Genomic DNA, 16243 nt, shown 5'->3' with positions numbered 1-16243 from the left:
AAATCCAAGAATTATAACAAATTGAGATTTATTTGAAAACGCAACATGTTTCGTCGGGATTGACTTCATCAGGCGTTAAGAGCATAGAAAGCTATTAAAAGACACTGAAAAAAACATTGAGGCACTCTAAAGCTATACAATTATAAAGCTATAATATTCGACTGTAAATTACAGTTATTATGAACTTGAGCTATAGTGCTCCTGAAGAAGGCTGATACAAGCTGAAACTAGTTGTGTTAATAAACTGTTTTCATTTTTCTCGGATTCTAGTTATTTAATTATATATATATATATTCTCTCGTCTGCATAAACCCATGGAAAGAGAGAGAGACTCTGAGATACAATAAATTAATATACCACTACTACAACAGCATAGAATGAATTACAAAACTTAACAATATTACGGCTGCACTGGTTTTAGGCGATAAACCAACTATTATTGTATTTTTTCAAATACAATAATTTTTTGACTTAGAAATCCTAGTGCAAGCTCCTAACGTAGAATTATTTCTCATAAGCTTAATGTTAAAAACGTTTTTAACACAGCATAAACGTTCAACAAAACGGTAGTTTATGCTTAAATAATAATTTATTTACCTAAAGAAATGAAAATATACCTTTTAAATTCCGGAAAAATATAATAATAAAGAAATTATTTGGAATGTAAATATTATTCATCAACATCATCATGAAATGCACGCTTAATCGTCTTCGCTGTTTGTGAAATGAGAAAAGACAGCGAAAATGAAGAGAAACACAATTCTGTTGCTAATACCCCCCCCCACGCTCTTTGAACATCAGCGTGGTAACTTGGATGTCACTGAAACAGACTCTCTCTCGTCTGCATAAACCCATGCACGCATGTGGTTCAACATGCCGTATTTATGAATTGTTTGCATTTATTTATTGCATTTCATTTTCGATTTTTTGTTGATACTTGATACTTTGAAGAAACAACTCGTAAACTAGGAAACTGCTTTTCTGTCTGGAACTATTAATTCTGTTCTTGTGCTATACCACATTTGGAACGACGATACTACACAAGACGGGAATTTCATTCAGATACGTTGTTCCAAATGTGGTTGCTTTTTTTTTTTTTTCTCAAGAACATTTCGTTTATTAGTTCGGTAGTCATTAATTTGCAGAGATGTCACCAATCAAACCCTTCAACTGGCAAAAACGTCTCATCACATTTGGAGGTTATATTTAGCTGTAGCCATGGTGTTGATGGTGGAAGTAAAGGTGTTTATTGTTGAGCATTATTTTCGTTCATAGAGAGGTAGAGCGAATTGGTCCAAGCCTACGATATGTTTGTGAGCGGTTTGGTTCTTCAGTTTTTGAAAGCGTGCCGCAAGCAATAGTGTCATCATTACCTTAATCGAGAGGTTCCGACTTACCGAAAGTGTCCTGCCGCAATCCAAAAGGCATTCGGGGAGACTACGAATGGTTAATACAAATGAGAATTACTGGTGTGTGCTGGGGTAGGTGTTAGTCTCTTGAAACGCAGTCAACGCCGAACAGTGGTACAACTTGCGATAACGAGGCGGTCACTACAGAGGATCCTTAAGGAGCTGAGTACCTTTTCTTATGTCACATTCAGGCGGGTCAGTGTTTAACAGCAACGGATTACGCTGCAAGGCGGGAGTACTATGCAGGAGTACTGGCCAATGGCTATGAAGATCAGTCCTTCCTCTATAATGTGAAGAGAAATGTGAAAACTCTTCTCACTGTGAAGATGTTTCTCTTTGTCGAAGAGAAACCTCTTTACAGTGAGATCGGTTTCCGGCCATGGCATAATTCAGTCCTACTTCATTGATGAGGGTGGTGTAACCGTGACCTTGAATAGCGAACACTGCATCGAGAATGTTGGTTCTCTTCACCCAGGATTTGCATAAAATGTGTCGCTCAAAAAAAAAACATTCCATTTCGTGCACAAGTGTCCCAACAGGACGGAACAACCTACCACAAAACACGTAATTCTAGAGCCTACTTATCAGAACACATTCACCGGAGGCTCATTTCGAGGTTCACAGAATTCCTGTACCTTTCACGTTCTCCTAATCTCACATCACTTGATGCCTTCGTTTGGGTATCTTGAAGGAATGGTTATTCAACCATGACCCGTCTTCAAACCTTGATGAACTAAAAGATAAAATTACACGATATGTCCCGCAGATGTCCCAACCCTTGTTTTCCTTCGCATGTGCTACGAAATCTCTTTTGAAAGACAAGGTGCACCTTTTCTAGTAAGTAATCTACTGTTGTTAATGCTCTGGTTGTGGATGTTCATATCATCGGTGTAAACATGTATTTCTTGGTAAATAAACCCGTTTATTCCATAACGTATATCGTTGTAGTTATTTAGTATTTCCCTTCTCCATACTGTATTACAGTTTGATAAAACTGGTTTTAACATGCAACTTAAAAGCGGTTAAAAACACAAACCAGAATTATAACAGTGTATACCTCAGAACAAGCACACAGAACACTGAAAAATACTTCATCTTCTTCTTATCATGGATTTACTTAGGTAAAGTGGCTGGTTCCTGTCTCATGCCATCGCTTTCTTGGTCTTCCAATTTTTCCTTTTCCATTTATTTTATATCCGTATAGCATTTTAGTCAGTCTGCTATTGTCCATTCGTGGAAATTAATAAGTTAGTAATGGTGTAACTTTTTCATGTAGTACTATCATAATTATCCTGTACATATCCCTGAGGGTACATATCAGGAATTTGATGATGATGAAATTTATTTATATTGTATTACACAAAAATTTTATAATTTTCTTACAAATTAAATTGCAGTATGCTTTTTGGCAAAAGTTACAAATTTCTTAAAGATGTAGTTAAGAAATTAATGTACAGTGTTTACAGAAAACTATGTGGAGAGACATTTTGTTATATGGAATATGTCCACCCCACAGGAGGATCAAGCGGGTGTCGGACCTGGCTGCCGCCAAGGGAGGGGAAAAATATTGGGGCCCACAATCGTGTGAGGTTGCAAAATTTTCCCTAATTAAAGAAAGATAATCAAATTGTTTATTAAAAACAATGTTATCTTTCATTCTACTTTGCTTTGAAATAACAAATGAAGAGAGAAAATGATCACACTACTAAATTTTGTCATTCTACCACGCTGCCGGCCAGGACGTATATATACGTCCTCATTTCCATGGATGCGAAGTGCATATTAAAATTGTAATACCATTGATATTACATTGAAATTTATGATGGATATGAAGCTTTTGAGGATGCGCATTTGATCTTTAATGGCCGGTAAGGTGGTTAAAAGAATATAATAAAATTTAATTCCTTTGTCCTTTCCTTTTTCTGTTCTTAGAATTTAATGTTTGTGTTTGACGTCCACCAAATTTTTATTGGTAAATATAAAAGATTCGTAATAATACTTAAATACTATTTGCGAATGAGATAAAATTTCAATTTAATTACAATTTACAAAAATTACCAATTACAGGAAGCTATTTTTTACTTGAAAATTCTTTCGAGCACTCCATATTTAAAGGTTCTGCAATTTAGTTTACTGTATGTTTGCTTGCGGAAGGGAAAAAATATATTATTCTTTACAGATGTATCTGTTCGCGAAAGGTATTTTACATCTATCAATTTTTATGTTCGAATATGTTTTTAAAACATATTTCAGACGGAGGGAGAATTTATCAATAGTTATAAAAATATAAATAAAATAAAATAAATCGAATTCATAAACAAGCGCATACAATCGAATATTCCATATACTCAACCAAATATTATTTTTTAAAAATAAATAAAAAAATTAAAAAATAAAATAAAATTTGTTGTAGGTGAAGTCCTAGTTCTCTTTGTAACATATACATATATAAACACTTTGTGAGCGAGCCCGTAAATTTTACTGCCAGGGGGGCCCCCAGCCGGCCTCATTTTCCCATGGTTCACCCCAAACTGTCATGCAGCTCTCACAACGTCGTAGTGCTTAGCCCCCGAGTGATTCAGGAGTTCTTGAGGCAAACTGGCCCACTCCTACTGCACAGACCTTGTTTGTTTTCCAGAGGGGAAGTTCAGCAATGCGTCTCCTTATTGTGGCCCAAATGTGTTCTATGCGGTTGAGATCTGGGGAACGTGCTGGCCATTCGATTCGATTAATATCATTGGTCTCCATAAGTATCTCCACTGTTCTTTACGATGTGGTGTCTCATTGTCATTCGTCAAAACGAATTCTTCGCCTACAGCACCAAGGAACAATCGAATATAACGTTGAAGAACTGCGATGCAATATCGTTCACCAGTCATAGTCCCTTTTTCCAGCAGTGTTTAGCTCGGTGCGTTCCTTAAGTATAATGCCTCCCCACACACCAGGGTCCCCATTATCGCCGTATCCATCACTTTCAAGAACATTCTCGAGATGCTTTCGAGCCAGATCAGGTGTCGTCTAGAATCGGAGGAAAGATTAAAACTACTCCCACATGTTAAGAGTACATTGGTGTTGTGTCCAATTTTTTTGGAAACAGCACCACGGTAAACATACTCTATGATGAGCTGTGGATAAAAGAACGCAGACTACAGGCATTCAGGCGTATAGGCATATTTGTCTCGAACATCTTGCTATTTGCATATGACATATGCAGTTTGTCGACATATCCGCGTACCTGGATTGAATGGAGCCGACTTGCAAGCTGAACTGTCGTGGTACGTCGATTTCGTTTTGCTGTTATAACCAAAAATCTATCTTCACAGAACATATCCCATTGGTTTGAAACGCTGCCAAGAGCTTGGATATAACGCTATGTGAGATCGAAGCTCTGCGCTTTCCAGTAATTCTTCCCGTGTGAAATCATTTAGATCAGGGATCGGCAACCTTTTCAGCCCCGCGGGCCACATTCAACTTTTATTTTTAATAATCGGGCCGCAAGAGTTTAATTAAGAGAAAATAGTGATTGAAAAAAATACTTAAATTATCAATTTTTATTATATCAGAATGATATATGCACGTAACCACAAGAAAGATATTTATTTAACCGAATATTTGATATATGCATGTGGTTACGTGCATATATCATTCAATCTTATGTCACACCTTAAAACAGCAAATTTTACTATATCGATTTAAAAAAAACACAGAAATACTCCAAGTATTAGATATGAAACAAGCATGAAAATGAAACTCAATGAAAAATTATTATCACATGAAAACAAAGTAATATACATAGTTTATGCATCACAATATGTGTGTCTCCTTGCTTAATGTGACTTTTATGATTGTTTTCCCTTAACCAAATTATCTATATCTACTTTACAACCTGAGGTGCAAATTCGAATCGAAGCATGCCAAGTTCATCAGTCAGGTCGAGAAGAAATTTATTTTTTCTAAAACTCATGGCAGAAAATGCTTATTCACAAATGTATGTGCTTCCAAATACGACTATCATCTTCTCTGCGAAACTGATTAATACTTCAAATTTTTTTGGTAAGCATCGATAGCACACATGGTAAGCATGTGTGAAATATCCAAACAAATTTTTGGATATTTTCTAACCAAAATGCGTTCTTTAATGTTTTCTTGTGCTGTAATTCCAAAACTTCCACCTGTAGTTGGTTTCGTACGTCATCAATGTCGACATTAAAAGTGTTTAAAAAATCGCATTTTGATGCTATTTTTATGAAAATCAACAAATCTTGTTGAAACTTTCGTTTGTAAATCTTCAATAATACCAACAAAAGTTTCCTTTTGTTTGTATTTACAAGTTGCACAGGTGATATCACGAAGTATACGTATAAAATTATTTTTAATTTATTATTCATATTATAAAATGTATTATTTAAATAATTCAACATACAGGCTACATGCCATGTAAGTATGGTCAACCTTTTATGGGTCGCCAAAAATGCACGTTTGGGCCGCCGGTTGCCGACCCTTGATTTAGATAATATCTCGCAAGTTTCGAAGTTTATTTCTTCACGAAAAGAGCTTTCTTCAAACATAATTCGCTCAGCGCAGCCGTTTGCCTTTTATCCTGTTGAGAGCTACCACGTGACCGCTTTGAGCGCGATTCAAAAATTTTAATGTGTAGCAGCTTTTTATCCGAAATCATCAGTTACACAAATTGCAACAAGTTGATTCGGCTGAATATTATTATTATTATTATTATTATTATTATTATTATTATTATTATTATTATTATGTGACACCCACCAGGTAGTCCAAAGACTTATCGAGGGAGAGTGTGCCCAACAGGTTGTAATCTTCAAAATAGTGTTCTTCCTTGGGTTTTGGACACCAGTGGACATAAACCATACTATTGATTTTGTTAGAGTGCAAAACATACCGTGTCATTAAATATCGAACCGGAAGATAACTTAGAAGGCTGTGAAAAGAACTCTAGCGGCTGATACTTAAGTCTTAATGACACATAGAGATCATTACAAATACTGCATAAAGTAATATTTAATGAGAACGGTTTCATTTTATAGTGAAACGTTTCCACGAAACGTTTTCCATGCAAAGAAATAGTGAAAAGGTTTCAGTGAAAGTGCAATTATTTTCGAAAATACTTCTGAGAACTGAGGCACATTATACGAGAATCACGATGAAATTCTGATCTCGCTGTTTCTCGTATAATGACGCTATATTTCCAATACGACACGTTGATTATTCCCTAATTAAATGAAGACGTGTGCCGTTCTTTCGACACTTTTCTTCTGAAAGTCTGTTTATAAGGAATAAGGCGCCATTTTCAAGTAGTTGCGAGTATGTTTTTCTTACTGTGCACTACTTCAGTGAGCCACGCCCAGTATTATCACTACCTTTTACTATTCGTTCAGGTTTCGCTGTAGAACTCGTGGCGCATCATTGAGGGGGGGGGGGGGGGTAAAGAAATAAGTTGAGTGCCATATTTTCTAGTTTTAGTTTTTCAAATACGATTCACGAAATAAGTTTAAAAGAAAAACTTGACGGAAATATAATCATAACAAACATTTAAAAGTTGACAATATCCGATCGTACGACTGACTTCCGACAGTAGCGTGACCTGTTGTGGCCTTCGGTAGCATTTTAACAGGCGTCAGGAATGCTGACAACCTGATGACAATTTTGGGTATGCTACAGCATTCCTAGCATCTTTAAAAGATAATAATAAAATTAAATTAGTACTAGAATCAGGTCGCCAGTCACAGCGCTGATCGGAAGATTAGTTGTTGTTTACGAATCCACAGGATTTTCGATAAACGATTGCTTGATGGTTTCCCCAGGAGCATATTTTGCTTGTATTCGGTGTAGGTTATTATTATTATTAGAGGTACCTTGTATTTGAGGTTGAGGGCGTTTTTCTGCAACAGAAGAACATATAATATATATATATATATATATATATATATATATCTGCAACAGAAGAACATATAATATATATATATATATATATATATATATATATATATATATATATATATATATATATATATCAGCTAACGCCTTTTATTCCCTTATTGGAAGTAGGCGTGGCCATTATCTCCACCGGTAGTCAATCAGAGAAAGCTGGCCCATGTCTATCACTAATTATAGCAGCCAGCGATGAAGAGGTTGGCAAACAAGTGCTGCCATCTCTTAGTACCTAACATGATATGTTACTGTGTGAAATAATGTAGGTACTACGGTCGATTGACTTTATGGGATAAAAAAAACCAGAGTTTCCGGAAGGAAAAACCCGCTTGCCCGTGTCAGAGATCGACTAACTCGGGAATCGGCCGAAGAAAGAAGAAAGGCTTAGAAAAAGTTCCTCCATTGGTCAACTAGACTTGAACTTAAGTCTAACTTCGAGCGACCAAGCGCCACTTCCACTGAGTTTATTTGTATCAACAACAGCAGCTGTGTACATTTAAAAATAAATATATATACAGCTATTTACAATTTGTACATAGGCTGCTAATTCTATTAGGCATTTTCATTTACTCGTTACAATATACTTATGACACCTGTTTTACAATCACTGTTTAAATAAGATACAACATCACATGCTCAATTTCTATTTTCCTAATTGTCCTATTGAATTGTTTGAGCTGTTATTTTTGTTGGTATATGTTACATAGTGATTTCAGTCTATTTATAAGTTCCATTATCAGATCAGTCTATTCTCGTTTATATATATATATATATATATATATATATATATATATATATATATATATATATATATATATATATATGTATATATATATGTATATATATATGTATATATATATGTATACATATATATGTATATATATATATGTATACATATACATATATATATATATATATATATATATATATATATATATATATATATATATATATATATATATATACATCCACATACATATATACATATATATATACATTCATATACATACATATATATGTTAGCATTGACATTTTCCATATGTACAATTCGTATTACATATATCTTCATTTTATATCTTTGTTCCCATATTTTGGATGAGTATTTTATTAACTTAATTTAAATACACATCTTATTCTTAAAATACATACATTGCTTATGTTTTTATTTACATTTATATATGCATATATTTTGGTAGTATCTCTATATCTCATGCAGATTTTATTTTTTTGTAGGCACTCTTATTTTTACAAAAAAGAATTCCATCTTGCTTTAACATTATATTGTTTGCTTAACTTAAGAGGTAAATCTGTAATTTCTTACATACAAAGTTTTCTGAATTGCAGAATTAGTTACAGGTCTATAAATGGATAATATATCCTATTAACATTTTGGGTTATTATCATGTTATGAACTTATGTTATCTGCATTTCTTACAATTGACATTTCTACCGTCCTTGTGTCTGTATATACAAGAACATATACATATTTGTGGTAATATATCTTAATCTACATATTTATTACTAGAGTAGTATTGACTTATCTTAAGGAGTAATTTGCTATTTGCTATTTACTTTTCTTTTTTTTTTTTTTCTTACACAATTAGATATACATATATATACCATTCTTATCCCTTATATATAGGCGTACCTATATATTATTATTAATATTTTTATTATTTTTTTAAACTTGTACTTATTTATTTATTTTAATTATTATTTTATATACATATATACTTTTTTTTTAATTTTATTTATTTTTTATTAGATTTGATATCTTGTTGTCATTATTCCTCTCATTGTGGCGAATGGGCCTACGTTAACAACACCTTTGTCTGGGATTATGCTTTTTGTTCAGATAATGGGTTATCATTATTGTTTACCACTAACTAAGGGGGTTCCATTATCGGTATAAGTTTTATTTTTCCTTCTTCTTTTCCTTCTTCAATTAGGCCGAGTTTCCTCCATTGCTGTGTTGTTATGCTTTTGGTTTGTGTAGTGTTTATGATAATTTCCTTTAAATAATTGTTAATTTTTGCTAGTATATCTGGTCTGGTGTCTCTTCCGTGTATTTTGTCACACCTGTGGGACCATATTGCATACATTGTTATTATTATGATTATTAGTTCTGTTTTTTTCATTTTTTGGTCTTCCAACCAAACTTCCACTGAGCTACACAGGCCTCCAGAAATACATCCGATTTTCTTTTTCTTCGATTAGCGTTTACCAAATACTTCCCCCTTGCATTAGTGATTTATAAATTTTTCATGTAATTAGCAATGGAAATGTCTATTATAATGAACTCTTTTATTTCTTTGCTGGAATGGGAATGCAGAAGCGTTAAGCAGGTGTCTAACCTTAGCGGGTGCCAGGGGCTCTGAGCTCGAAAAAAAAAAAAAAAGATTGGACCAGATGCCGTACTAAAATTAAAATTGGTCATAACCATATACAAGAGGCCTTATCCGATCTCTACGCTTTAAATTCGAAAAAAAAAAAATAAATAACTGTAGTGGAAGTTATACTTACTTTTCGAGGGGGGATAAATTTACCCCCCCCCCTCAAGAACCCCCAACTAGCTTAATCCGTCACTGCTGCCGTACATAATTAGTATTTTTATTGATATTTCCGTCTTGCAATGGGATTTTTTTTTCTATTCTTGTTTTTTTCCTTTTTTCCCCCATTTCATCTGGACTGTTTTTTCTTTCGACTTATGACCTTTTGGCTAAACTGGTGCCTTTTCGCTTATGCTAAGGTTGGATTAACACACACACACACACATACACACTTATACAAAGACTCGACCTGCTCAGTACACCTCCTGCCTTCCTCATTCCAAACACCAGTTTTTTTTTAGTCCACTGAGCTAGCTGATTTGAGATACAGAACAGCTTTGCCAATTACATTTTTCTTCTTTTTCTTCAGAAACTCCTAACACCTCCTGTAACTCTTACTTTGTTGAGCATCCACCAGTTAATGATCCAGCGCTGAATGTTTTCAAGGATAAATATGATATTCCTTATCATCTGTGAGAGTTTGGCCTCTTGTGATGTAGAGATGAGCTTCCCTACTCCATGGACGACCAGAGCATTCATACTAACTGCAGTTTTATCCCCAAACGAGTGCACTCAGCTGTATATTAAACACATCATTGTGTGTTAAATAAAAAGTATCAAAATTTTGGATACCAAATATTTTGAATGAGATTAATAATTACAAACTAAACACCTAAAAAAGAGATGGTTGATGTATTTGAGATGTAGTTGACAGTACGATTAAAAAAAAAAAAAACGGATAGTCTGCATTACTTTTTTTTTCTTTTAAAGGATTCTTAAGCATTCAATATTTTAGTTGTTTTTTTATGCAAAAGCAGAGGCGATTAATTTCGATGCTAGCAGTTCCATTATAAGTTAAAATCGCGCCATCATTCTCCACTAATCAAAAATTCTAATTGTATTTCGTATGATCTTATAGCACAGGGGTGGGGAACATCCGGCCCTCGGGCCGTATCAGGCCAGTGAAATCATGTGGTCTGGCTCTGCCAAGGCACCCGCAGGCGGGACTCGAAATTCAATAAATCTAAGAGGTTTTTTCATAGCAATATAAATTTATATTAAGGAATCATAATAATGACGTAAATTTTGAGGGACAAGCAAGGAACGTCCATTACGAGACAGACAGATCACATATGAATACATGACGGGATAGACACTTATGCTTCTCGAGAGTCGATGGTACGAACGTTGGATATATTCCAAATCTAAGATACAGGATTAGAACAGCGATAAAAGCAAATTAATCGTGTCGCTGGCGATACACACACACACACACACACACACACACACACACACACACACACACACACACACACACACACACACACACACACACACACACACACACACACACACACACACACACACACACACACACACACACTGGATAGTTATTAAATCTTAAGAGGTGTGACATCCTACAAATAACAACTATAAAGAAAAGAAAAGTTGATGCATAGTGTCGATCTTTCCAAGAGAAATGAACAAATTATTATTATTTTTTGTTGAAGTCAAAGGCAAACCTGTGTGCCTAGTTTGTGGCAATGCGTTAATAGTAATGAAAAAAGCCAATCTGGAGCGTCATTACAGCTCAAAACATACTAATCTGAATGAATTGGGAGACCAAATGCGTCTGCATAAAATCAATGCTTTTCAGCGGAGTTTGGAATCACAACAAGCTCTTTCACTTGGTCTTGTGACAGAGACAACGTTATGCAGACGAGTTATGTAGTGAGTGAGCTAATTGCAAAGAGGCTGAGGCCTCATGTAGAGGGAGAATTTGTGAAAGGGTGCATGATGGCTACTGCGGAGTTGTTATCACCAGACAAAGTAAAATTGTTTTAGTGTTAGTTTGTCTCAGAGAACCATCTCAGATCGAATTACTGACTTAGCACAAAATATTGAAAAACATTGTAGGATTCTGCAGGAGATTTCCAATTTTTCTCACTGGCTCGTGACGACAACAGACAACAAATACTGCTCAACTGGCCGTTTTCGTTCGTGGGATAACTGCAGAGTTTGACATGCGAGAAGAACTGCTATCACGGGAAGCCATGCATGGCACTACAGGAGGTGAGGACTTGTTTGAGAGACTTATTTTATCAATGAAAAAACTTGAGCTAACATTTGAAAAGTTAAGTGGCCTTACTACAGATAGAGCTCCAGCCATGGTTGACTCACAAAAAGGGTTAATTGCATTTGTCAAGAAAGAATTGAATCGTCTCTGTCTTGATACAAGTGATTTAATTATATACCACTGCATCATACACCAAGAAAGTCTCTGTGCACAGTCGTTGCAGCTCAACAATGTGACGTCAACAGTAGTGTCATGCATAAATTTTGTCAAAAGCAAAGGGTTTAACAGCCGCCAGTTTAAGGAGATACTGAATGATCTTGAGTCTGAGTATGGTGATCTTGTTTATCACTGTGAAGTGCGGTGGCTGAGTCGCGGGAACATGCTCATGAGGTTTTACGAACTGCGGAATGAAGTCAAGCAATTCATGGACATGAAGGGAAAATCTGTCAGGGAACACAATGATAGCAAGTGGCTGTGTGATCTAGCATTCATGGTGGACACTACCAAGTACCTCTCAGAGCTGAACTTCAAGCTGCAGGGCCCCCAACCAGCTTCTCAGTTCCCTGCTTTCAAACGTGAAATCATTTGAAGCTAAATTAAAGCTGTGGAAAGTGTAATTCGAAAGTAATAACACGATGCATTTCCCCACTGTGGAAGGCAGTGGCGCACTCAGGATTTAATCTTGGGGGGGGGGGGGGGGAGTTGAGTAGACGATTTGAGAATACACACTACGCATTGCATACGACCTATGACTGAGCATAGGTCGTATGCAATGATCGCCAATACATGATACCAGTGATCTCCTCTGGTCCATCTCAGACAAACGAAGTAGCGCTCGGTCCGCCCTAGCACTGCTTCATTCGCCTTGCGTTTACAGCGGCAGTGATTCCTGAGAGCTATAGGGTAATCCCACTTATGTGACCGCTAATTCATAAGTAGTATAGAAACAGAAGACACGACACAACATAAATAAAAAAATGAACTTTAGTTAGGAAAAGATTTTTGAAAACTTTTCTAGTGTTTTCTTTCCTTTTTTCTTTTTTTTGGAGGGGGCAGGGCCCCTTGGACCCCTCCTTGGGTGCGCCACTGGTGGAAGGACAAAATCCTTCTACGACACTTGAATATGCTGATGAATGTACGAAACTAATTGAGGCATTTAATGAAAGATTCTTTAATGAATGCTTCAAGCAATTACACAAGAGGGCCTTCTGAAAGCAACAGGAAACAAATCCGATTACAAAAAGGAACAACAAAATATTCGATATGGCGCTGGAAAAATGAACCCTTGCATGGCCAATTTCTTCGAGATACTGAGGACAAAATTGACGTGAACAAGACATGGCAATGGCTATAACAAGGATACATTAAAAAAGAAACAGCAGCATTTATTCTAGCAGCTGAAGAAAAGGCATTACAAACTAATGCAATCAAAGCAAAAATTTTCAACATCAATAATAACAGCAAATGGAGATTATGCGATCAGAAAGATGAGACTGTAGAACATCTAATCAGTGCCTGCAGCAAAATAGCTCAAACTGAACTATAAATAACTCCATGATCAAGTGGCCAAAATAGTTCATTGGCATGTATGCAGAAAAATGGCTTTCCTACTTCTGATAATTAGTGGCAGCATAAAATAGAGACTGTATTGGAAAACGAAACAGCAAAAATTCTCTGCGACTTTAGAATACAAACTGATCGTCATTTGGAACACAATAGACCTTACATCACAATTATTGAACATCGACAGGTTTGGATTATCGATATTGCAGTACCCAGTGATAACAACATCAACAACAAAGAACTGGAAAAAATTACTAAATATCGAGATCTGGCAATCGAAGTTGGCCGACTGTGACTTAAACACACCAGTCATTCCAACAATTATCGGTGCACTTGGTGCAATTTCAAAGAAGCTGTCCAAATATTTACAGCAATTAAAAATCAATGAAGTGACCCCATATGACCTACAAAAAACAGCATTACTTAGAACAGTCCATATTTTACGACGCTACCTGACGGACTATTCTTAGATTCTTGGGTAGAATCTGAATTATTCTAATCATCAGTCATATTTTTATTTATATGATATCTTGTTTTGACTGTGCATCAATTATGTAAATAAAATAATAATAATAATAATAATAATAATAATAATAATAATAATAATAATAATAATAATAATAATAATAGTGATGTTGACCGGTTGTACCTACCAAGGAGAATAGGTGGACGGGATCTGCTGCAAGTGAGACAGACTGTGGAAGAAGAAATTAGCTTAAAAAGTTACATCGACAATAGCTCTGTGCAAATGCTTCAAACAGTTACACAAGAGGGTCTTCTGAAAGCAACAGGAAACAAATGCGATTACAAAAAGGAACAGCAAAACAACTGATATGTGCGCTGGAAAAATAAACCTTTGCATGGCCAATTTCTTAGAAATATTGAGGACAAAATTACTTTGAACAAGACGTGGCAATAGCTAGAATATGGATATATACTGTATTAAAAAAGAAAGAGAAGGATTTATTCTAGCAGCTGAAGAATAGGCATTTCAAACTAATGCAATGAAAGCAAAAATTTTAAACAACAATAATAACAGCAAATGCAGATTATGCGATCAGAAAGATGAGACTGTAGAACATCTAATCAGTGCCTGAAGTAAGATAGCTCAAACTGACTATAAATACCGCGATGATCAAGTGGTCAAAATAATTCATTGGCATGTTGCAAAAAATATTGCTTTCTTACATCTGATAATTAGTGGCAGCATAAAATAGAGACAGAATTAGAAAACGAAACAGCAAAAATTTTCTGGGACTTTCAAATACAAACTCATCGGCATTTGGAACACAATAGAACTGACATCACAATTATCGAACATCGATAGGTTTGGATTATCGATATCGCAGTGCGCACTAATAACAACATTAACATCAAAGAACTGGAAAAAATTACTAAATATCGAGATCTGGCAATCGAAGTTTGCTGGCTGTGGCTTTTAAACACTAAACTTATCCCTGTAGTTATTGGTGCAATTTCAAAGAAGCTATCCAACTATTTACAGCAATTAAACATAAACGAAGTGACCCCATATGACCTACAAAAAACAGCATTACTTGGAACAGTCATATTTTACGACGCTACTTGACAGACTATTCTTAGATTCTTGGGTAGAATCTGAATTGTTCTGTATCACCAGTCAAATTGTTGCTTAAATAATATTTGTTCTTTAAATCATGTTTTTACTGTGCATCAATTATGTGAATAAATAATAACAACAACAACAACTAGAAGGCTGGCCACGTGGTTAGTGTACACGCACTCCAACCAACAGGCTACTGGTTCAAATCCCTCCTTGGGCATGGATGTTTGCGATTGTCTTATAAACTAATTATTACTATTTATTATTATTAGTCATCCATAGCCATAACACAGTTTTTTTAATGTCTGAAAATAGTGTGGTTCGACGATCGATTTTCTTGAGTTTACGGGACGAAAAACCCGAGTTTCCGGGAGAAAAAACCCACTTACCCTGGTTTGTTATTATTATTCTTATGGGATACTCCATGAAGTCCTTAGACTTATCGAGGGAGACTCTTAACATTATGCCAAACACTATCCAACATTTGTGTATCATACTTTGCTTCAGTGGCATTGCTACAGCTTTTGCTACCCCTCTCAATACACACCAAAAATACTACAAGAATATAAATAATATTTGTTCTTTAAATCACGTTTTTACTGTGCATCAATTATTTGAATAAATAATAACAACAACAACAACTAGAAGGCTGGCCACGTGGTTAGTGTACACGCACTCCAACCAACAGGCTACTGGTTCAAATCCCTCCTTGGGCATGGATGTTTGCGATTGTCTTATAAACTAATTATTACTATTTATTATTATTAGTCATCCATAGCCATAACACAGTTTTTTTAATGTCTGAAAATAGTGTGGTTCGACGATCGATTTTCTTGAGTTTACGGGACGAAAAACCCGAGTTTCCGGGAGAAAAAACCCACTTACCCTGGTTTGTTATTATTATTCTTATGGGATACTCCATGAAGTCCTTAGACTTATCGAGGGAGACTCTAAACATTATGCCAAACACTATCCAACATTTGTGTATCATACTTTGCTTCAGTGGCATTGCTACAGCTTTTGCTACCCCTCTCAATACACACCAAAAATACTACAAGAATCTGAATTGTTCTGTATCACCAGTCAAATTGTTGCTTAAATA

General features: G+C 35.4%; 1 pseudogene; it reads left to right on the top strand.

The window, feature by feature from the left end:
- Window positions 1–11943: 11943 nt before the first annotated feature.
- On the top strand, window positions 11944–12585 carry LOC150108832 (general transcription factor II-I repeat domain-containing protein 2 pseudogene; annotated as a pseudogene).
- Window positions 12586–16243: the final 3658 nt, after the last annotated feature.

The sequence above is a fragment of the Typopeltis vanoorti genome, chromosome 2, assembly GCF_054136105.1.
Source record: "Typopeltis vanoorti isolate ZY-2024b chromosome 2, IOZ_Tvanoo_1.0, whole genome shotgun sequence".
Lineage (NCBI taxonomy): Eukaryota > Metazoa > Arthropoda > Arachnida > Uropygi > Thelyphonidae > Typopeltis > Typopeltis vanoorti.
This window is presented reverse-complemented; position numbering and strand designations above follow the sequence as displayed.